General features: G+C 30.1%; 1 long non-coding RNA gene across 1 annotated transcript; it reads left to right on the top strand.

Annotated features, from left to right (window-relative positions):
* The first annotated feature begins 280 nt into the window (after positions 1 to 280).
* On the top strand, positions 281 to 7,030 carry LOC142318468 (uncharacterized). Its single transcript, XR_012754931.1, has 3 exons — positions 281 to 369; positions 1,590 to 1,744; positions 6,991 to 7,030. It is a non-coding gene; the product is annotated as an uncharacterized LOC142318468 (long non-coding RNA).
* Positions 7,031 to 23,943: the final 16,913 nt, after the last annotated feature.

Here is a 23,943-nt window from a genome sequence, read left to right on the forward strand (position 1 = left end):
TCCTAACAAGTATATGAGAACATTGTTATTATTATTAAATGCTGGCTTAATATTTTTTTTTTTATTTTAATAAATTACAATCGCTTCTAAGAATTTTATGAAAATTTCAGTACATTTTTTATTTTTACATTAAACCACTTAACTTTTCCGTGAATGAAAAATTATTTTTAAGTATGTTGTGCAATATTATACGTATGTATATATATTTTTTTTCCAAGATTATATCCAGAGGTCGTATGTATTAAAGTATACAATTGCATGTGTTGGCATCACTGATCAATTTGTGGGAAAGCGTTGTTAGGAAGAGGTGTAGTAGACGTTGTAATTTTATTATTGTGTACTTGGTGTTTACTTTGTTTATCTGACTAAGTAAGTAATGTTATGCTATTCAAATATAAATCAATAGAATTTAAGTTTGAATTTTTTGTATTGATCAATTATTGGTGTGAACTTTAACCACTCATGTAAATTGTTCTAATTTTAACCCACCGGTCTGGTCTAGTGGTTAACGCGTCTACAAAGGTTGGCGTTATATATATATATATATACACACACACACACACACACATAATTTGAAATGTAGAACAAAGATGTGTGTAAACAAACATTTACAAACCAATATTATCAATCTATTTCACTGACATATTATAAAAAGAACTTCAGTGAACCTGTGCTTATTGACATCTATATATTTAAACAAACTTGCATTGTTTTTTGAATTCTGCTTAATCTGAATAATGTTAGTATTTTTCCCTATTTTTGGTAACCTTTATTATTGTGGGCATGTTGAAAAAAAATGTGTATTCTAAAATGGGGCATACAAATTAGAAAAAGTTTTTAGATAACAAGAGTGTGGGCTGGTGGTTCAGCTTGTAATGGAATTTATTATTACCTTTTTGTATAGTTTTTGGTTGGGGATTCCTCCATTAAATCCAAAATGGCAGCTTCCAACTCGTGATGTTTTGTAGTAAACTTAATTAAACATTTTTATTAAATAAGTAAGTTATTTGTATATTTTTAGTCACAGGAACCAAGTGGTATAGTGAGTGTTAAAATCTTATAACTGGGAGATCTTTAGTTCTAGTTTTCATGTCTTATTTTTTTTAACTTATTATTTAAATAAAACACATGAAATAATGTTAGGTAAATATATTAATAAGAAATAGCAAGGTGATCAGGATGCAGAAAAAAAAAATTTTTTAATTTAATTAAAAATTCATCTTCAGAGTAATTATTTAATAGTGCCATCACAAATGAATCGATATTAAATATAACCTCATTCAAGCCACTATAAAACATAAAGAACAGTCATTAAGGAATTATAAGAAAGCTGTCTATGAGAGGTGTTTGGAAGAGTCTATTTAGTAATGTTGTTAAGTGTTTGATTTAATTCAGTAATATTTTGAAAGGGTTTTGTTTGTCAAAGGTAAGAAGGAAATACCTTTGTCGTTATTTCATTCTGTTTCATCTGTTGTTTTCATGATTGTTTCTGTAATTTGCTGCAGTAAAATTAACCCTTGCTACCTTGTTATTTAATTTCTGGCTGATTTTGCATATTTTGATTTAATTATTTTGTTTGGATTTTTCAGTTCAAGTTGCTAGATTTTGAATTGAATTGTTACCTTGGCTTCTTGGTAGTTTAATGATCTTTTAAAGTACTTGCTGGAATGTTGCAATTGTCTTTGCTGTTGTGGCCTAATTTTCTATTTTTACCCTAAAACAAAGACTGTACAATTGCTATTTGGTAAGTATGTTAAATTTTAAATTGTATTTATTTATTTAATTGATATAGACAGGCATGAAACCCATGAATACAAAATCATATTAAAAAACCAACATAATTACATAACAAAATTTTCATTCATAAGTTAGAATAGCTCTTGAAAAGGTTAAGGTATTAAGTGTACTTTACATAGTATAGGCGACATAGTAATAGATAATCTATGTAACCATGAAAATTTTGAAAATTATACCAATCAATGTAGTTAATATGAAAGTTAAAAAACTGCAATAAATTAGGATAGTCAAAATAATTACTAAAAATTTTAGTAGCAAATATTAAATCTGTCCTGATCAGAAATCTCTCAATTCTTGGTATTTTTAACAAATTAAAGATATGAATAAAGTTATGATTGGTAATAGAATCATAGAATTGGCATAGAATCAGGATGCATAAAATTTATCATTTTTAGTGACTTACAGTATTACCAGTTTATTCATTGAAGGATAACTTGCTATCAAAACATACAGCTAAGTCTGTAATAGAAGATACCTTTTGTATTGCAGTATTATTTTATATTATTCAGCTGCACAATTATATCAACATTTTGAAACCTTCCAAATTGAATATGAAATTAATTTTTTTAAAGTTAGCAGAAATACTATTTTTGCTCACAGTTCAAGTTGATCGGAAGTAATTGAATATCAACTAGATTTGTAATCGGCTTAAACAATTTCATATATCATCTGCAAAAAATTAAAAAATGCAAATAGCATATGAATAAACAGTAATTTATAAATACAAGGAAAATTTGAGAACCCAAATGCATGCCTTGTCTTAATCCATATCTAACATAAATAGGCTTAGAGATAAAATTATCAATTTTAACATAAGGAATTCTGTTTTGTACGAATAGATATATCCAAGACAACAATTTATTATAAAATCCACACGCAGCAAGTTTTTTAATAAGTAATTTGATATTAACTACACCAATGGCACAACGAAAATCAGTATAAAATGATTCAAGATATGAAAGAATGATTGAAGAGCTTAGTTAAAAACTGTACAAAAAAGACAGAGCGTTTCTTCACTACTAAAAGAGGAAGATTATATTCTGGGCCTATGAAAGAGTTATCATTAACTCAAATGGCCTTTTCAGTATCATTCTCAGTTAAAATAATGCAGGAATCGTTACAGTTAAATGTAATTTTAGTTAAGGAAAAATCGTTAATATAGACACTTTAACATTTTTAAGCGAAAAGGTTATATAATATTGGCGCCCTTATTAGCATACTCACTTCAAAAAGCGTACAAGATGGATAAGATCTGCTGTTGTCATTTTTATTAGCAAATTTAAAAAAAAATCTTTGACAAAGAGTATTGCATACAATTTCTTTTTAAATAATTCTTAATAATTTCACTAGAGAACTGCTTCGAAAATTAATTTTTTTTTATAAGTAGTTTTGGTACATGACATTCAAAAATATTACTGTAGTTGTCGCCATGAAAGATGCTACTTGCGTTTAAACTGTTGTATATCTGTTAAAAAAAAAATCACACAATAAATGAAGGTGTTATTGGAAACTGCAGTTATTTTTTAACTAAATGGATTCAGCCAATTTTAGTTACCATCATGTATTTCAAAATGAGGGATGGGTCAATCCATTTGATGTGAGCCAAGGATGGTTTGACCAATTCAAAAAAAAAAAATTGAAACTTACCCATTTGGTTCCACATGTCTCAGGATCTTAAAAGTATTCTTTTAAATTTTTAAATTTTTTTTAGTAAATCAGGAGTATTTCGTATATTCGTTCACAGTGAAAGTTATTTAGTTTATACAGTCTTAATAACTAATTTCTAACGATTTTATTTAAGCATTTTACCTGTGGTGGCCATTTTTGTTACAATGCGCACACTTTTTTTTGTGATTGTAAGGGCTTACAAAAAGATTCATAACTAAAGAAAACCATTAGTCCTGAAAGGATAAAACAAAAACAATTTATTCATATTTTCTCAAGGTATAAGATTGTACAGTGGTTTATTTACATATCTCTCGTCTTTCTGTGAGAAAATTAAGTTGAACATGAAAAATACAGAAATTTCACTTTTGGTCATTTTTTTCAAGAAGCAGTGATGGCATGCACAATTTGAATTATTATTTTTATATGTAGGTATATGTTAGTAGTTTTACCATAAATAAATGGTAATAAATAAATAATAATAATAATATATGGTATAAATAAATAAATGGTAAAATGGTGATATCCATACCCCTAAATTTTTATGATTTTTTTGAAAACTAATTTTTTTACAAAAAATTAAAATTTTGGCTTTAAATAACTTTCATGGGGTTAGCAATAAAAATCTCTAATGTGGACAGCTTAGTCTGAAGTAAAGTAACATCTTACAATGCTTTCTGACACAAGAACATATTTATTGTAGCTTCTAATACCTTAATTTTTAATTAATTTTTGTGGAAGTGATACACCCAAAATGCTACAACCAACATCCAATCGTTCAATTTTGTGATGTGGGGCAATATATTGCTCTTGGTTTTTACATTCGTGTAGATCTTTGTTCTGCTGAGAAAAATTACTTTTGAAACAGTTAACAGAAAAAGACTTTCCAGGTACTAAATTTAAATTTGAAAAAATGTGTTCTTTTAGAGCTTGCTCTAATGTTATTTGTCAAGGTTTCCTTAACTGGTTTTTTTATGAGTTCTCAAAGGGTTGCAACAGAACTGTCAATGCAGGTGACTGAATGTTGACAAAAACATTCTCATGATATTTAGAAACACTAGTGACATCTGAATTAACACGTAAAAAAATAAGTTGATTTGTTTTCATCAGTAAATTCACAAATTTTAATGAGTTCTTTTGGCACTGTACCAGTACAATGTTTTGACACTCTTCATTCACATAAATTCCTATGAGACATTGTTCTTCCATTGTTTTACTTGAAAAATAATGTAAAAATTTAAATAATTTAAAAATTTGCTAATATAATAATGAAAACTTATTTATTTAATAAACACTTTCAAAAAAAGAATGAAATTTGCGACACTTGGTAAAGACGTGAACAGGTCACTGACTAATGTCAGACACACCAGTCTGTAACTGCAAAGCTAAATGATGCAACAAGCATAAATGAGTATGTTGCAACATGAATTTTCCTGATGACGAAATGAATTCAAGCGCCTGTTATAAGATGAGCACTGCAATTGAATGGTTCAAACAAGTCTATTTCAACTGTAGTATTAAGTATAAAAATATTAAATCGACAAGAAATCCCTTTTATTAAGTCAAAATTGTATTGCTTGTAGCAAGTTTTTCATGATTTTTGAGAGGTTATAAGTTTTTTATTAGTACAGTACACAAGAAACTATTTTATTTTCCATAAACATCTATAAAAACACTGCAAGCGGTGCAATTTGAAATTTTTATTACCAGCCCGTCAAAATTATTTGAAGCCAAAACTTAAATCATGTAAAAAGATTAGTTTTAAAAAATGTAGGGTTAAGTATTATATCACTATTGATATTATTTGTGGTAAAACTACTAACAATACCTAAATGTAAAAAAAATAATTCAAACTGTGTTTGGCATCCTCGCCTCATCAAAATAAATTACCGAAAGTAAAATTTCACTGTTTTTCAAGATCAAATTTATCGGTAATTTTCTCGTCAAAAGAAGAGAGATAGGTAAATAACCGCTAGTCCATTCTTTCACCTTGAAAAAATATGAATATATTGCTTTTTGGTTCATTCTTTCTGGACTAACAGTTTTTTAGTTACGATTGTTTTCATAAACCCTTACAATCACAAAAATAGGTGTGTGTACCATAACAAAAATGGCCGCCACAGGTTAAACTGCTTAAATAAAAAAAAGGACTTTTTTTTAAGGTCCTAAAACAAGTGGGTGAGTTTGAATTTTTTTTGAATTAGTGTCAACCCTTGGGTCACATTAAATGGATTGACCCAGAAAGATATTTGGAATATATGTAAATTTGTACAATGTAACAAAAAATAAATATGGTGGAAAAACAAAAAAAAAGTTTCTATGTGTAGAAATTTACTTTTATAATTGAAATTAATAAATTCCTTAATGTGTGTGTGTTTGTGCGCGCGTGTGTGTTTCCTGAATGAATTGCAAAAATTCAGTTAAAAACCTCCAGTAAAATAAACACTGATAAAAAATAATTCCTCTGTAGCAGAGATTTGAGTGTACAAGATAACACATTGTTTACATATCATTCTCATCTAATTGGCCCATGGTAGGGTAGTTTTATTGTTAACTACTTGAACAAATTGCAACATACACATTAAGGGAATAAAAAGTATACATATATAAATACATATATATTTAATAACCCTTTGACAACATTTAAAACCATTGCTTTCTTTCCTTTCCATATTAATTCTACACAGTCTAATATGAATTTAGTTGTCAACATTATTTTTCCCTCCTTATCACACACTGTATGAATTTCATTTTTAATTAAAGTAGATTTATATTGTTTTTGTAGCTTATGGAACTCTCTTCTTATTAATAAATTTATATTCATGATCAATATCAAATCCTGCTTAGGTGTGACATTTTTCATACACTATAAAGTGACATTTCCATGTTCCATGCACTCGCTTCATGCTTATATTGCGATAAAAAAAATTAATATTGTTTACAATCAATTTTTATGAGAAAATGTAATCATATATTCTTATTTAGTAAATTCTGACTATTATAAGATGAATATTTTTATAATCTGTTAAGTATTTATGAGAAATAAAATTAGATTTCAAAATCTTAGGTAACATTATCTCTGATGATCGTGATAAATTATATTTATCATGATAAAAAATTTCACCGTAAGCAATATTAACACCACTGTCAGTAAGATTAGAAAAACTAAATCATTAGAATTACTCAAACAGTTTAACAAATTATTTGATTGCAGAAGCTTACAATTTGTAAAAAACAACATCATCTTGTAAAGTAGTGTTGTTTTCAACACCCATTTATAGGGTGAGTAACAGCATTTTTAATATTTAGATTTGTATGGCAACATTTAGCAAAAGAAACATTTCTTAGGTTTTCCATACAAAACCTGGCACAGTAAAGTCACCTAATACTAATAATAATTTAACTGTTGCTGCGCTGTTTGTGTATGATAAGCGAATTACATATACAATTTATTTTACTTTTATAAATTGTACAATAAATGATAAACATATTTACTTTGTAGCATTTATTTATTGTTTTTTATTACAGAAAATAGATTCAGTACAACTGAAAGAGGAGGAACTGCTTGAAATTATGAATAGTCAAAACAGATCTCTAACAATTGAGGAGTTTAACTTAGTTAAACCAGAAAATTTAAAAGTTGAAAACGAAGTGGTAAGTGTTAGATTTTATATACAGTGGCACACCAATTATCCAGATGGACATTTCAAGGCCAAATCTGGATAATTGAAAGGGGTAATTTAAAAAAGGTTGTGTGATTCTATATTTAATGGGTAATACAATAAGTAAAAAAAAATAAAAAGTAAATGTGTTTCAGTTAAATTAAGAAGAAATTTGAAAAATGAAAATACAATGTACAGTGTAAGAAAAAAGAGATAGTAATATGGTACCAAAGATACACTATATAACATTTGCTTTTATAATCAGTTTTACAAAGGTTGGTATATATATACCAACCTTATACTATATGTATATATACCAACCTACATATACTATATGTATATGTATATTTTGTTACTAATATTTGTTGAGTTGCAAATAGGCAGTTAATTAACACTGCTGTAACAGCTGATTTTTGAAGTCAAAAGGTTGTAAAGTTCAAATCCTAGTAAAATTTAGTTGCTTTTATAGACAATTAAAATATAAACCATGGACACCTATAGACTTTGATAGTTGGGGTTCAATAAACCATATAACACAGGAATGTTACGCCTGAGTGTACAAGACTACACATTGTTTACATGTCATACATGTAATACATTGTTTACATGTCCTTCTCATTTAAGTGGACGTTCGTGGGGTAGCTTTATTGTTCACCAGTTGGTTACTAGTTTCAAAAAGAGTAATGACAATATTAGTGGTGTAGCCATGATTAGGAGTTTTACAATTTGTGTGCCTGCCCCTATCTATGCTATCAATTTTTATTTAAATATATCCAGTTTCTGGCTCTGAAATGTCTTAATATCAAAGTGTGCTCTTTTTATTCTAATAAAGTGACTGAAATTTAGCCTCTGCTAAAATGTTTTCTGGTGTATATACATCTCTGAATTTTTTAACAAGATAGTCAATACTTTTTTCTTCTGTCCAGGTAAGAAATATTTCTTCTACAGTTTTTTCCCCTGGAAACCTGAAATATTTTGCAATTGTCATAGTAAATATTCTTTGATGTATTTTTCTGTTATTGTTGACCATAAAAGGTGATTTTTCTTTTTCTGATTAAATCTAATATTTTCTCCATGTTCATTATTGTGTCTTCTTTTCTGTCTTTGATGGGCTGAAAGACCTTTTTTTTTAATATTGTTCATTCATTTGTCTATTAGAAGTTGTCAGATGTTCAGTCAGACATAGAGCTTCTGATCAAATGACTGTTCAGTAGTGCCTTATTTTAGCATTCAGTGATATTAATTTTCTGCTGCAGGTGTTTAATTAATTGATAGATTAGCCACTTTACTGTGTATGGACTGTGTAATGGCTTCTTTTTCAGAGATTTTCGACTTCAATAATCTCCTCTAGTCATTTTAAATCTTCAATTTCGAAAATTTCCTGTGTGTTATTGACAGCTAATAAAATATCATTTTAAGAAATTTTATAGGGTTTACTTTTATAATTTAGTAAAATTAAAGGGAAATTTAGAAACATAACCAGACACCAGTACTGTCTTTTCATAACTTCAACTTACAGGAAGAAGAGCCTTAATTGAATTGAGCCTTTCTGAATTGCTGAATCATATGAAAAATCTTCCCACCAATTTATTTAAAATTAATTAAATAATTAATAATTATAAAAAAAACACTTTTTATCTGCATTCTGATCAAAATGTATTTAAATATATGCTCAAAATAGTTTTCTATAGCGCTCTGGATTGTGGATTATCTTTTTGTGATTTTTTATTTTTAAGTATTTACCGTAACATAATTTCATGTGTTTTATATAAACAGTTAATATAGACTTTGATCGCATTTATTTTTATCTTCTAATTTGTTTTTCTATTAATCTATTTTATGATGACAGTATATCTTGATAATAGGCAAATTTACTATGGTATAATTAAGTTTGTCAGAATAAAAAAAGATGTTTTATTGAATATTAATTAATTTCAACATTTTTGTAAGGTTTTTTTTCATCTTATTTTTATAGGAATCTGAGATCTCATTAAATGATGACATTCCACCTCGGATTAATCTTAAAATTAATGATGTACACACTGTAAAGGCAGAAGAAGGAGAGGAATTTTATCCAGGTCATGTAAGTATTTAAAATTATTGGATATTGTAACATACATGATTTGCCTCTTGTTAATTTCATTACTGTATATATATAAATACCTCTCACAATTTAATATCCTTTGACAACATTTGGAACTATTGCATTCTTTCTTTCCATACTACTTCTGCACATTCTAATTTGAATTTAGTTGTCAAACAGAAAACATGTCGTTTATCTTGTTACTTCAACAACATTATTTTTCTCTCCTTATCACACACTATGAATTTATTTTTATTTAATTTTAAAGTAGATTTATATTATTGTAGCTTATTGAACTGTTTTCTTATTAATAAATTTCTATTCATGATCAATATGAAATCTTGGTTAGGTGTGACATTTTTCATACACTATACAATTCCATTTCCATGTTCAACCGGAAAATCTCCACTACTACATACATATACTCATATTTTCTTGATTGTAAAACTTACTTATATTTTAGATTGAAAACATATCTAAAAACCTTCTTCTCAGTTATGCTGAAAAACTTTGGTAAAAATTTGGTTGATATTGATTAAGGAGTTTCTTTGTTTATCCCGAACAAACAAAAACCCTCGTCCTCTTTATATAATAGTATAGATATAGATAGGAAGTATTATCAGCAAGTACTGCTTTGTTAAAGTGAAGCTTAATTCTAAGAATATATATTAAATTAATTTTAAGTTCACCCAAAAAGATTTTTAATTTGAAAGTTGTTAAAAAAAATTTACAGATTGCTGGCATGCAGAAATAAGAAAATGAGTGAAAAATCTCATACACAACCCAGCAGCTGTTTTTAACATATGAATAGATTTTTTAAACAACTTTGTGTTCATTCAAAACAAATAAATGTTGCTGCTTTTATAAAATAAATTCTAATTTTCTTATCATTAAACTTTAAAATTCAATATCTTCATTGTTTGCATACTATCTAATTCATAAACTATCTACAATGATAACTTCACTCATTTTAAAGTTCTTGTTCAGCTATTTATTATTACTGTACATCCATTCTCAAAATTGAATATTTTCTCCATGTATGTTAAATAGCTGAAACCAATCAAACTAGGTAAACTACCTGATGGTATAACATCATATCGGCCGCTTAGTATGAGAGGTGTGCAGCAGTAACTGACCCGCTAGACACAATCAATGTAATAGATGTCATGTTGCAAGAGTTGTGAAGTGGACAGTTAAGGCCAGTCACTGTCATCTGTGCAGATGGGTGGTGTCTGTATATTTTTAGTTCATGTTGGATTTTGGAATTGAAATCTTACTGCTGGTTCATGGCAGTTTAATAATTTTTTGAAGTACTTCCTATAATTTTGCAATTGTCTTTGTTGTTAAGGCCTAATTTTCCATTTTTATTCTCAAGCAAAGGCTGGGTAATTTGTATTTGGTAAATTTTTAAATTTATTTATTTATATTTAATTTAATGGACAGGCATGAGACCCATGAATGCAAAATCATAAATACATAATAAAATAGAAAATCATGTTTTTTTTTTTGTTTTACATCGGAAGTGGGAAAATATGTTTAAACCAAATTCTCAGTAGCCTGTACATACTGGGTGTGTGAGGTTCACCGCCTACTGCAGTGGACTAGCTAAAAACCCACTCCCTCATGCAATGTGGTGCTGGAACTGACGTAAAGGCTCAACCTCAGTACCACGTGCGTCACGGGTACCCCTCACATTCATACAAATATTTACACACCACATTCACATGATATTTACAACTCAATATATAGTATACAAGTAGATTCTTAACCCCACACAGCTATGCTGGCCTTAGATGGCAGGGGAGCCATTGCTGATAGCAGTGTCGAGACACCCCTGCCATCTGCCCCCAATGACGGTGCCCAGCACTACCCTCAACTGACATTCTTGCTGCCCACCTCATGTTCTTCCTTTAGTAGTTTCTGGTGGAGCGCTCACCAGAAACCACTGTGAACACTTGGTCCAACCCTCACCGAACAAGAGTATCAACTGCATGACCCCCCAGCGAGTCCAAACCATCACATGGCAATTCTTCCTTCCACCTGGGATACATGAAAAAGATGTGCTCCATTGTGTTAGTTTCTTCACAATACTGACATTGATCTGTACACCTCCTTCCAATCCTGCAGACGTAGACCCCAAACGACCCGCGGTCTATTGACCAATACAGCTACCTCTAGGATCAAAATATAGCTCTTAATTTCCTTTTGGATTCTTCCACCTCCTGCTATTTAATAAACATACGGCTCCTCGCCTCCTCTTTGCCTTCTGTGGTCTTGTCCCTTTTTTCCTTGGCTATGAGATCCAATGGTGGCATTCCCACCACCACTAGTGAAGCATCCAAGGAAACTTTTTCCTATATAGTTGGGCCATCCTGATTGCAAACTTCCTATACATGCTGTTCAGTCTGAAGGCCTCCCACTTTACCGCCATCACATACAATATTGTATGTGATAGCAGTAGTATCCAGTATATCCAACACCACCGTAGATGCTAATATGTTGCATTTAGATGCCCTGGGACCTCCGACATTGGCCATTAGCCCCATCAGTGTTGAGGACATTCCCTCCATCTTTGTGGCCACCTAAAATAGATCTATCATTGTTTTTGTTAGTTAATTTTTTTAAAAATCTTTGGAATCATTAGATAAAGATTCCTCAACTTTAACAGTATAATTAAAAAATAAATCTTAGACTAAGAGTATTACAAATATTTTGTTCTTAAATATATCTTAATAATAAGGTAGATCTATGTTGTTTTTGAAGCTTGTGGAAGTTTTTCTCATTAATAATTGTGTAAATTCTCAGTAGAGAACTGCTTCAAAAATTAAATTTTTTATAAATATTTTTGGTACATGATTATCAACAATATTGTTAATATGTAGTTGCAATTCTTAAAAAAAAATTCTATATTGGTGATAAATATCAAATCCGAGTCAGGTTATGGCATTTTTCATTTGCTACAAAATTCAGTTTCCATGTTTCATGCACAAACTTCAATATTATATGACAATATGAAAAATAAATATCATTTACAATCAAACTCCTATTTAGTAAATGTTGAATGTTATAAAAATATCTGGTAAGAATTGTTGAGGTATAAGATTAAATTCAAAATCTTAGGCAACGTTATCTCTAAGGTAAATGATATTTACCATGATAAAAAATTTTACTGTAAGCAGTATTAAGATAATGTCAGTAAGATTAGAAAAAACAAACTCATGAGAATTACCACAAGTGTTTTAACAGATTATTTAATTGTAAAAGGTTAGAATTTGTAGAAAAATCTATAAGATGAGTTGAAACATTTTTTGATAATATTTTGCAAAATCTGGCCTATTTAAATCTGTCACCTAATAATAATAGTAATAATTTAACTGTGGCTGTCCTATATGTGTATGCTAAGCAAATTACAGGAGCAATTTTATATATTTAATAAATTATACAAAAAAATCGTAAAAATCTTTACGTTGTAGCATTCATTTTTTTGTTTTTTATTACAGCAAGTAGATTTACTACAGCTGAAAGAGGAACTACTTGATATCAAAAAAGATCATTTAGCAATTGAAGACACCAATTTGTATAAATCAGAAAATTTAGAAGTTAAAAATGAAGTGGTAAGTAAGGATATTAGATTCTGCATACAGTGAAAACACCAATTGTCCAGATGAACCTTTACAAGGCCAGATCTGGATAACTGGGTAAAAATTTACTTTAATAAGTTTTACAAAGGCTAAAATACATATATGTTTTTGCTAAATGAATTGCAAAAAGGTCAATTGAAAAATTCAGTAAAATAAACATAAATAAAATATTTCCGGTTGAAGTGAAGATTTATTTTTCAAATAATGTATTATTTTTTCTTTAATTTCTTAATTTGGATCTAAGCAGTCCAGTTTGTCAGACATCTTGAAAATCGGCATCCTACTGTATTGTTTTTCATTATTATGGCCTTGCATGTAAATTTTGGATTCCATGCAGTTCATTTGTGAACTCGTATGTATTAATTATTTAGCAGATTAAACTTTTTATAGTCCATTTTTTTTTCTCTCTACATAAATGTCTATATGTACGATAGAATATTCTTTCAGCCTCTGCAAAGCACGGAATTAGAGAAACACTCTTGCCTCTAATTTCTTACTTCAAAATGCCTTCAGGCCTAAGCTCATTCTCAGTGATAACTTTTATAAATTCTTTAACTGTTCACAATTTATATAATAACTATTAGCTTTTTACATTGTGTAAAAATTGTTTGTTTTAAATAAAAATTAATAAAACAAATTTTAAACTTCTAAAAATATTCGAAATGTTTTTAAAGATTTTTTATTAATTTTTATTTAGCTTTGTAATTTTTCCAGTTTTATTCTGTAGATCAGTCAGGGAAATTCCCAATTCTTTCATATCTTCTGTAATTTCTTTGATCCATCCTACTTCTAGCTTTTGGAACCAGAGCTTTTCAATGATATTTCATGACAGTCGTGTTTCCTTGTGTCCTTATGAGATGACCAAAGAAAGAGATTCTTTTTTTCTGCATAGTATCAGTAACAGGCTCTATTTCTCGATACACCACCTCATTTGGCACAATCCACCATTGGCCTTCTTTTTGGTGTTTTTTATTGATACACGTTCCGACAATTCTCCTCTCTATTTTCAGAATTTGTTCAATTCGGTTTGTCTGAGTGATTTTGAAAAGGGTCTCGCTTCCGTAGGTGACTTCTGGCTGTACTACAGTTTTATAATGTTTAAGTTTTGCTTTAGTCGAAAGGCATTTTTTGTTATATGTTGACCGAGTTAATTTTTGGGATTTAATCATTTTATTTGTCCGGTTTTGCCATGTCACTTTTTCATTTAAATTATAAATTATTATTTCCCCATGATATTTAAATTGTTTTACTATTTTAATTTTCTGATTGTTTACCATAATGTGCTCTATTACCAGAGGATCTATGGCCATTAGTTCAGTTTTTTCGAAAGACATATGAAGCCCTATCTTTTGTGCTAGGTTTTGAAGGCTCATGATTTGTGTTTTGGCTTCTTGAATATTATTTGCTAAAAGAGCGAGGTCATCTGCAAATCCTAGGCGATTTAGTGTGATGGAGTTTTTCTTAGTACCCATTTTTATATTTTTGGGATTTATTTCATACCATTTTCTCATGACAAATTCGAGGGCACAGTTAAAAAGGAGTGGTGAGAGGCCGTCTCCTTGCCTCAATCCAGTTTTTATGTAGAAGGGTTGAGAGAGTTCACCTCTGAATTTCACTCTGGACTGGGTATCGGTTAAAGTTAATTTTATCATGTTTAAGAGTTTAGGGTGAAGGCCCAGGTTTCTCAGAATATTCAGCATGGTTGGTCGGTGTATACAATCATAGGCCCTTTTAAAGTCAACGAAGGTTATTATTAGTTGTTTTTTCCGTCTTTTAAATAAGTCCATCATAAGTTTTAGGGATATTATTTGCTCCGGGCAACCTCTCCATGGTCTAAATCCCCCTTGGTATTCCCCAAGTTCCAGTTCATGTTGGTTGTATATGATTCTCGACAGGATTTTGTATGTTTTTAATGCTTTATTATATGATTATCAGGTTTGTATTTTTTATTTGTATACGCATCAATTTAGTTTTCTATAATTTTATTTGTATAAGATTATTTTACATATTTTTATGGGTAATAATGTAGTAATATTTGTATTACTGAAAAATTCTGGATTATATTTTTAATATCAATCAATGACGTATGATATCCATTTTTTTATAGCTATATTCTTTATACTAAAATTACAAAATTCCCATTTGTCGTTTATGTATTTTATTGCTCTGTTTATCATGTACTTAAAAATATTAACCTTCTGGGACCAAATATGATTAGAATTCCTATTTATAATAATTTCATTTCAGGTAGGTTTTTTATATAATTCAGTTATTATTTGATTGTTTTTATTTTAATATTTACATCTAAATAATTTAATTTTCTGTTATGTTCCATTTCATATGTAAAATATAAAGTTTTATGATCTGAATTTAATTTATTTAAAATTACTTCATCATTATCTATAACTGGTTCATATATAACTAAATTATCATCCACGAATCTGACCCACAATAAAATTTAATATATGTTATTTATGCCATATACTGTTCTATTATCAAATTCCTGCAATATATTTTTGACATTAAAGCAGATAAGGGAAATCCCATGGGTAAAATATTTTCTCATATGTAACAGGTTCCAATAAATTCAAAATAATTCTGCTTACACATGTTTCTAATTGCTAAATATTTATAAATTTTTTGTCTTCACCTGCTTTTATTAATTTATTTTCTATTGAGATTGTGTAATCAATGGGTTAATCTGGGAACATATTGGTTATATCTAAGCTAGTAATTATAGTTTTAATAATGTTTAACTTATTTAATTTATTAATTCATATCTGTTTTTTATATTTTATTTGTATTCTAAATTTATCTTTGATCTAATTGCTATATCAATAATTTTAGTAATAATATAACTTGGGGCTGTTTTGAAATTAATTAATGGTCTTGTTGTTATACCTTCCTTGTGTAATTTTGGGAAACCTGTAAGTTTTGGGGTATAAGGTATGTGTGGATAATCTGATATGATATTTTAATTTATTATTATTATTAAATATTTCCTTGTATTTAACTATGGAATCTTTTTTTAATTTTTAAAACTTTATTGTTGGGTCATTAATTTTTTTTAAAACCATTTCATTTATATATTCATTTTATTTCTCAATTGAAATAACGGGAATTTTTGTTTTATCGTATTCTTCTGGTATTTATAAAATTAAATCCAACAATTGCAAATAGATTACAAAATGTAAAAAGCTAATAGTTATTGTGTAATTATAAACAGTTTAAGAATTTATAAAAGATATCACTGAGGATGGGCTTAGGCCCAATAGCATTATGATGAAGTAAAAGATTAAAGGTGAGTGTTTCTCTAATTCTGTGAATTGCGAAGGCTATTGTATATATATATATATATATATATATATATATATATATATATATATACGGGTGTAACATTTAGGATCAGACTTTTTAACTTTTCTCCAAAATAACATCTTTTAACAAAAGTCAGATTGAGCCTTCATGGGTTATGCTTGGAAGTATCCCAAACAAATAGGAGAAATTTGTCTGGTGAACTGAATCTAAAAAAACTTCATAGCTTCATTTATCATCAAATCACACCTCACTAGATCGCATTTATAGATGTAACTCGGAACCTAGTTTGACAGGTGTCCCCTTGAGAGGCGTCACTGAATGGTCTTTTTTAAGAAATACACCACCTGCTGAACCAAGCAACACCAGAGTTTAGAAAAGGCAGCATTTGGATATGGTGGGCTGCCACTTAGAAGATAACATGCAACTGGAAGCATTGGAATGCCCTAACACTACACACACAAATAAGAAAAATACAAAGTCCAAAATCAAACCATCTACATTTCCACACACAAAGTAAACTTGCTGCAGCAGACTGGTAAACTAAAAATAATAACTGGCCGAATGGACCAATACAAAATTCTCATCATGGGTCTGCAGGAAATAAGAAACGCTGACCAGGATGCCATGGAATCTCACGGATATAGACTCTGCAGAGGTATACCTGGAAAGAGAGTGATGAAAAAGTCCCACAGTTTTGAACTGGCTTTTTAGTCTGACTCAAAATAATAAACTCCATACAAGAATTCAAGTCATAATCTCCAAGAATCGCAACACTCACACCAAATGCATCTAATAAAATCTACACTATAATAAACAGCCATGCATCCACTAATAATAAAAATAATTCTCCAAAAGACCATAAAGAAACAGTATGGTTCTGGAAGTATGGTACTCGACCTAACTATAAATAACATAACTGAAATCCATATTAAACAATTAATTGGAAACTCAATGCCCAACTAGACAGAGAAAGAAGACCACGACATCATCGGAAAATGGCCCGCCCAAAAGAAAACAAACAAAAATGGACAGAGATTCATCGATCTCTGCAGAAATGACAACCTAATCTTGAAATCCACATATTTCAAGAGGAAACCTTAAAAAATCAAAATCATAAAACACCTTGATTACATTATAGGAGAATGGTAACTAGACCGTCTTTATGGATAAACAGCACTACATGGAGATCTACAGTGTAAAAGTCATCCGAGGCGTAGACACTGGATCCAATCACTATGTAGTCAAAATTAAATTTGCTTCACAAAGAAAACAACAAAATCAAGTCCTAAAACTAGAAGAAAAGACGATCCTGCCCGACTGGTCAGAATGAAAATGACCAAAAAGCAACTAAAAAAATAACAATCACAGATAAACTCGAAGATCCAGTCATCAACATTAAACAAATTGCAGAAGAATTAGCCCCAATAAAATCCTGTACAAAAACATCAATGTTGGAATAGCAAATGTATCAGAACAGTGGAAAAAAATCTACTATTGCTATTAATCCCAAAAATTAGAAATATCCTTCCAAAATCTAGTAAAACAAAGAAAAGAAACCACCTGACCCCTAAGGAGAATAAAGAGACTACATCATTAAAAAAACACTGAAGTCAATATAAGAAACTGGCTAACAGAAATATAAACAATGTGGAAATCCTTGTTAAATATTTTAACGATATCCTAAATTGCGAAGAACCAACAATATTCTTAAACTTTAACACCAACACCACCAGAAAACATCAACCCTCCCACAATAAAAGTAATCTACCAACCACTGGGTAAGATGAAAAATTACAAAGCACCAGGAGAAGATCAGACTTTTCGAAAGATCTGAATATATGCATGAAGATCAGCAAAAATTGTCCTTCATCATCAGTTTGTCAACATCTAGATCAAAGAAGAACTACCAGAACAGTGGACGATAGCCCTCATCCATTGACTACACAAAAATGGGGGCAAAACAGACCCTAACAATTAACTGGGGAGTCTCACTCCTAGACACAACATACAAAATTCTTTCAAGAATCATCCTCAACAGGAGCAAACCACAACTCGAAAAAACCAGGAGAATACAAGGAAGGTTTCAGAGCCTGTAGGAGCTGCCCAGAACACATCTTGAGTTTCAAGCTAATAATGGATTACAAGAGGATGTGGTCATAATGTTTGTAGATTTCAAGAAAGCTTATGACTGCATCCCTACTAAAAATTCTAAGACACCTTGAACTACTTATCAAATTATAAACATGATAAAACTGACCCTTACAAACAGTGTCAAAGGTAAAATTCAGAGGTGAGCTCTCAGAACTTTTTGAAATCAAAACAGGATTGCGCCAAGGCAATGAGTTCTCATGACTACTGTTCAACTGTATTTTAGAAATTGTAATTAGGGAATGGCTCAAGCTCTCAAAAAGTTGTCTACCAAAAGTTAAAATGGGTGGAAAAATTGAAACAAACCTTCCTAGTTTTGCTGACGAGTTGTCACTTGTAGCAAATGGCATTGATGAAACTAAGTCACGGATATTAGTACTTCAAAACATTACAAATAAAATTGGACCCAAAATTTAGTAACCCAATTTAAATACCTTGGAGAAATAGTAACAAACAATCTAAACAAACATTCCTTTATCTGAATAAGAAGAAAAATCTAGCTGAAGCACAAAAATGAACCTGGTACACTTATAATAAAAATGCCTATCAATAAATACAAAAATAAGACACTAAAACAGTTATAAAACCATAAACCACTTATGCAGCAAACAGTCTTCCACCTGAACAAACAATCAAAGACAGACAGATTCCAGAAGAAGGAAAGAAAAAATTAGAAGAACTTGCATGGATAAAAAGTATCTGAAAGATGGGCAGTGGTGGGAGTGTGCCAAACAAAATCATGTACAAAGAGTTGGAACCCATTACTGATATGCATAAGAGGAGATAAGGATTCTTTCGACATAATCATGTGGATGCAGTATTCAAGACTTCGGAAACTGCTAATGCAGTACAATCTCGACTCAAAAATACAAAGGAAAATACAAAGGCAGGATGCAGATGATTGAGAGAAATAAGATAGGATCTGAAGGAAATTGGCATTACATCAGTAGACGCCACAGGTACGATAAAATTAAATGAGAAACTCACTGGATCCAGACACTGGATCCAATCACTATGTAGTCAAAATTAAATTTGCTTCACAAAGAAAACAACAAAATCAAGTCCTAAAACTAGAAGAAAAGACGATCCTGCCCGACTGGTCAGAATGAAAATGACCAAAAAGCAACTAAAAAAATAACAATCACAGATAAACTCGAAGATCCAGTCATCAACATTAAACAAATTGCAGAAGAATTAGCCCCAATAAAATCCTGTACAAAAACATCAATGTTGGAATAGCAAATGTATCAGAACAGTGGAAAAAAATCTACTATTGCTATTAATCCCAAAAATTAGAAATATCCTTCCAAAATCTAGTAAAACAAAGAAAAGAAACCACCTGACCCCTAAGGAGAATAAAGAGACTACATCATTAAAAAAACACTGAAGTCAATATAAGAAACTGGCTAACAGAAATATAAACAATGTGGAAATCCTTGTTAAATATTTTAACGATATCCTAAATTGCGAAGAACCAACAATATTCTTAAACTTTAACACCAACACCACCAGAAAACATCAACCCTCCCACAATAAAAGTAATCTACCAACCACTGGGTAAGATGAAAAATTACAAAGCACCAGGAGAAGATCAGACTTTTCGAAAGATCTGAATATATGCATGAAGATCAGCAAAAATTGTCCTTCATCATCAGTTTGTCAACATCTAGATCAAAGAAGAACTACCAGAACAGTGGACGATAGCCCTCATCCATTGACTACACAAAAATGGGGGCAAAACAGACCCTAACAATTAACTGGGGAGTCTCACTCCTAGACACAACATACAAAATTCTTTCAAGAATCATCCTCAACAGGAGCAAACCACAACTCGAAAAAACCAGGAGAATACAAGGAAGGTTTCAGAGCCTGTAGGAGCTGCCCAGAACACATCTTGAGTTTCAAGCTAATAATGGATTACAAGAGGATGTGGTCATAATGTTTGTAGATTTCAAGAAAGCTTATGACTGCATCCCTACTAAAAATTCTAAGACACCTTGAACTACTTATCAAATTATAAACATGATAAAACTGACCCTTACAAACAGTGTCAAAGGTAAAATTCAGAGGTGAGCTCTCAGAACTTTTTGAAATCAAAACAGGATTGCGCCAAGGCAATGAGTTCTCATGACTACTGTTCAATTGTATTTTAGAAATTGTAATTAGGGAATGGCTCAAGCTCTCAAAAAGTTGTCTACCAAAAGTTAAAATGGGTGGAAAAATTGAAACAAACCTTCCTAGTTTTGCTGACGAGTTGTCACTTGTAGCAAATGGCATTGATGAAACTAAGTCACGGATATTAGTACTTCAAAACATTACAAATAAAATTGGACCCAAAATTTAGTAACCCAATTTAAATACCTTGGAGAAATAGTAACAAACAATCTAAACAAACATTCCTTTATCTGAATAAGAAGAAAAATCTAGCTGAAGCACAAAAATGAACCTGGTACACTTATAATAAAAATGCCTATCAATAAATACAAAAATAAGACACTAAAACAGTTATAAAACCATAAACCACTTATGCAGCAAACAGTCTTCCACCTGAACAAACAATCAAAGACAGACAGATTCCAGAAGAAGGAAAGAAAAAATTAGAAGAACTTGCATGGATAAAAAGTATCTGAAAGATGGGCAGTGGTGGGAGTGTGCCAAACAAAATCATGTACAAAGAGTTGGAACCCATTACTGATATGCATAAGAGGAGATAAGGATTCTTTCGACATAATCATGTGGATGCAGTATTCAAGACTTCGGAAACTGCTAATGCAGTACAATCTCGACTCAAAAATACAAAGGAAAATACAAAGGCAGGATGCAGATGATTGAGAGAAATAAGATAGGATCTGAAGGAAATTGGCATTACATCAGTAGACGCCACAGGTACGATAAAATTAAATGAGAAACTCATGAACAAAAACTCTTATAAGATAAAACCTCACAACACAAACATTTTCAACACTAGAAAGGGCACAAAGATTGAAATGTATGAAAAAGTAATGGGAGGACCACAAGGCCCAAACAGTCCCATCAAAGAGACATGCATAACAGACTGACTAAAATGATCCTATGCGGTCATAAAAGATAATAATAATATATATATTTAGCCCACCAGGCTGATCTAGTGTTTAACTCATCACAAAAAAGTTGTTTTAACAGCTGATTTTCAAAGTCGAAAGTTCTCAGGTTCAAATCCTAGTAAAAGTCAGTTGCTTTTATACAGTGAATACCTGTGTACTCTGGTGGTTGGGGTTTAATTAACCATATGTCTCAGGAATCGATCTTCTGAGTCTCTACTAAACTAAACAAAGTGTAGTCTGATACATATCATTATCTCATTGAGCCATGGTGAAATAAGTTTACATGTTGTGAATCTTCTATGTATATATTTCTAATCTTACTGTGAAAACGATTAAATTATTTTCTATGGAAATAGTTCATAAATATTTATGAATTTAGCCATTCAGAGTTCAAGATCACAGAATAATAACTTAGATTCATGTTTGCCAGTTCACAGAGTTATTACTATATTTCAGTTTAATACTAGTCATACATTTTTTTTTAAAATGAATTTTAATGTTTTTGAAATATGAAAATGTTTTCCTTCTTAGTGTGGAAATTTCTAAAACAAGGGGCAGGACAAATACCAACATCACATTCCCAACAGTTATATTGTGATTCCTTTCTTATGTTGTTTGCATAACAAACAATACATCTTTTAGGTGCAATTTTTATTCTGTATCGGGAATATACGACAGGAAATGTCATTCTCAGAGTATGAGAGAATCATCTCCTACAGAGAGCCTACAATTTTTGGGAGTGACTTTGATGAATTTCAACATTTTGTTCAATAAGGGGCTTCTCAGAATTGAAGAAGAGTGTACTGGACTGTAAAGTTAAAAAAAATTGTATTAAAATTGTAGCTCCAGCTTTTTAATGTTTTTAGTGAATGGAGTCATATATAATTTATAATTTTCTGTTTAAAAGACCATTAGTTGGTTGCTTTAAACTTTCTTCCCTAGTTTTTTTTTTAAGTTTGATTTTGTTTCATGTGAAGCAACTAAAGTATGTCTGGGCACAGTCATGGTAATGTTCTCTGATAGTTTTGATGTCCATTGTACATAAATTTCTGTGGTATAAATAATTGAGCTACTTGTATGTGGCTGACTATCACCTTTATTTCAGTGGTAATATCATGTTTATGTAACACTTGTGTATATTTGTTGCATGAAGAAAATATTGCAAAACCTCTTCTTCTCTTTCATTCTTGAGAATGACTAGTGCCATTTTTATTAGTGATGTGTCTAATGTCAGGTCTCGCATTAATTATTCACTTGACAATATTTTATATATATATAAGCCGATCAGTAATGGGTGTGATAATTTTGAAAAAGTGACAGATCCTCTTGTGACTGAAGGGACCAACCTAATTAAATTAGAAGATCATAAAATCAAACATGAAGCAGTAAGTTAGTTTTACTCGCCCTTTCAGAGTGTATTTAGTGGAGTAGTTATATGAGTGAAACTTTATGTAAGCACTTAATGATGATTTTTTAATTTGACTTCATTGCATTTTTTTACCATGTTTTGGTTTATTCTTTAGTAATACATGAACTTTCAAGTACGAGGATCATTACAGTTCTGATGTTTTACTAGACTGATTGATATGTTTGATATATACTGCCACATTGGCCAAAAAGATACTGTTCTTTTTACCACAATAATGTGCGGGTACACATATCTCTGATAGTAGTTGCAAAACTCAATGATAATTTACACTTTGACAAAGTCATCTAGAAGCATGTGCTGTATTCACCTGACTTGGTTTCAATTAATTATTACCTTCTCCCAAATCTGAAAAAATGGCTCATTGGACAAAGATTTATTTCTAATGATGCAAAGGTGAGAGAACTGCTTATTTCGCTGAGTTGGACAAATCACATCATATTGATAATATAAAAAAAGTTGGAAAATCTGGGTAAATGAATCAAATTGCAAGAGAATTAAGTTGAAAGTTTAAAAAAAATTCTTCAAAACCTTCTTGAACAACCCCCCATATTTGTTTTAAATTGACTTATAAAATTAATTTTCTCAGAATTAAATTTGTGATTAATGTGTTTGCTATTTTGTTATTTTTTGCAAATACACTTTGAGAAAATAAAGTGTATAATATATATATTAATAACAATTGTAATATTATATTAATAGTAAATTCATATAAAAATAAAATTAAAATAATTTTCTTCTTTTTTGGCTAAATTTTGTCATAATACTTGGATTTTTCTAAAATTTTTAGCAAGACAGATTTTAATGGTATTTACTGCCAAAAATATTTATTTTTATGATATGTGATTTGTATATAAGTGGTATTATTACTAAGTTCAGTCAGAAACAAAAAAAAAAAAAAAAAAAACATTTATTGGAAATTAATTAGTTTGTAATATGATTTCTTTATCTTTTTTTTTAAAGGAATCTGAGATCTTATTGAATGATGATGTTTCACCACAGGTTAATCCTAATATGAAAAGCAATGAACTTCGAATAAAAGATTTTCACACAGTGAAGACAAAAGATGGGATGGTATTTTATCCATGTCGTGTAAGTATTAGCAGTTGGCTATTGTAAC

This window comes from Lycorma delicatula, chromosome 1, assembly GCF_047948215.1.
Source record: "Lycorma delicatula isolate Av1 chromosome 1, ASM4794821v1, whole genome shotgun sequence".
Lineage (NCBI taxonomy): Eukaryota > Metazoa > Arthropoda > Insecta > Hemiptera > Fulgoridae > Lycorma > Lycorma delicatula.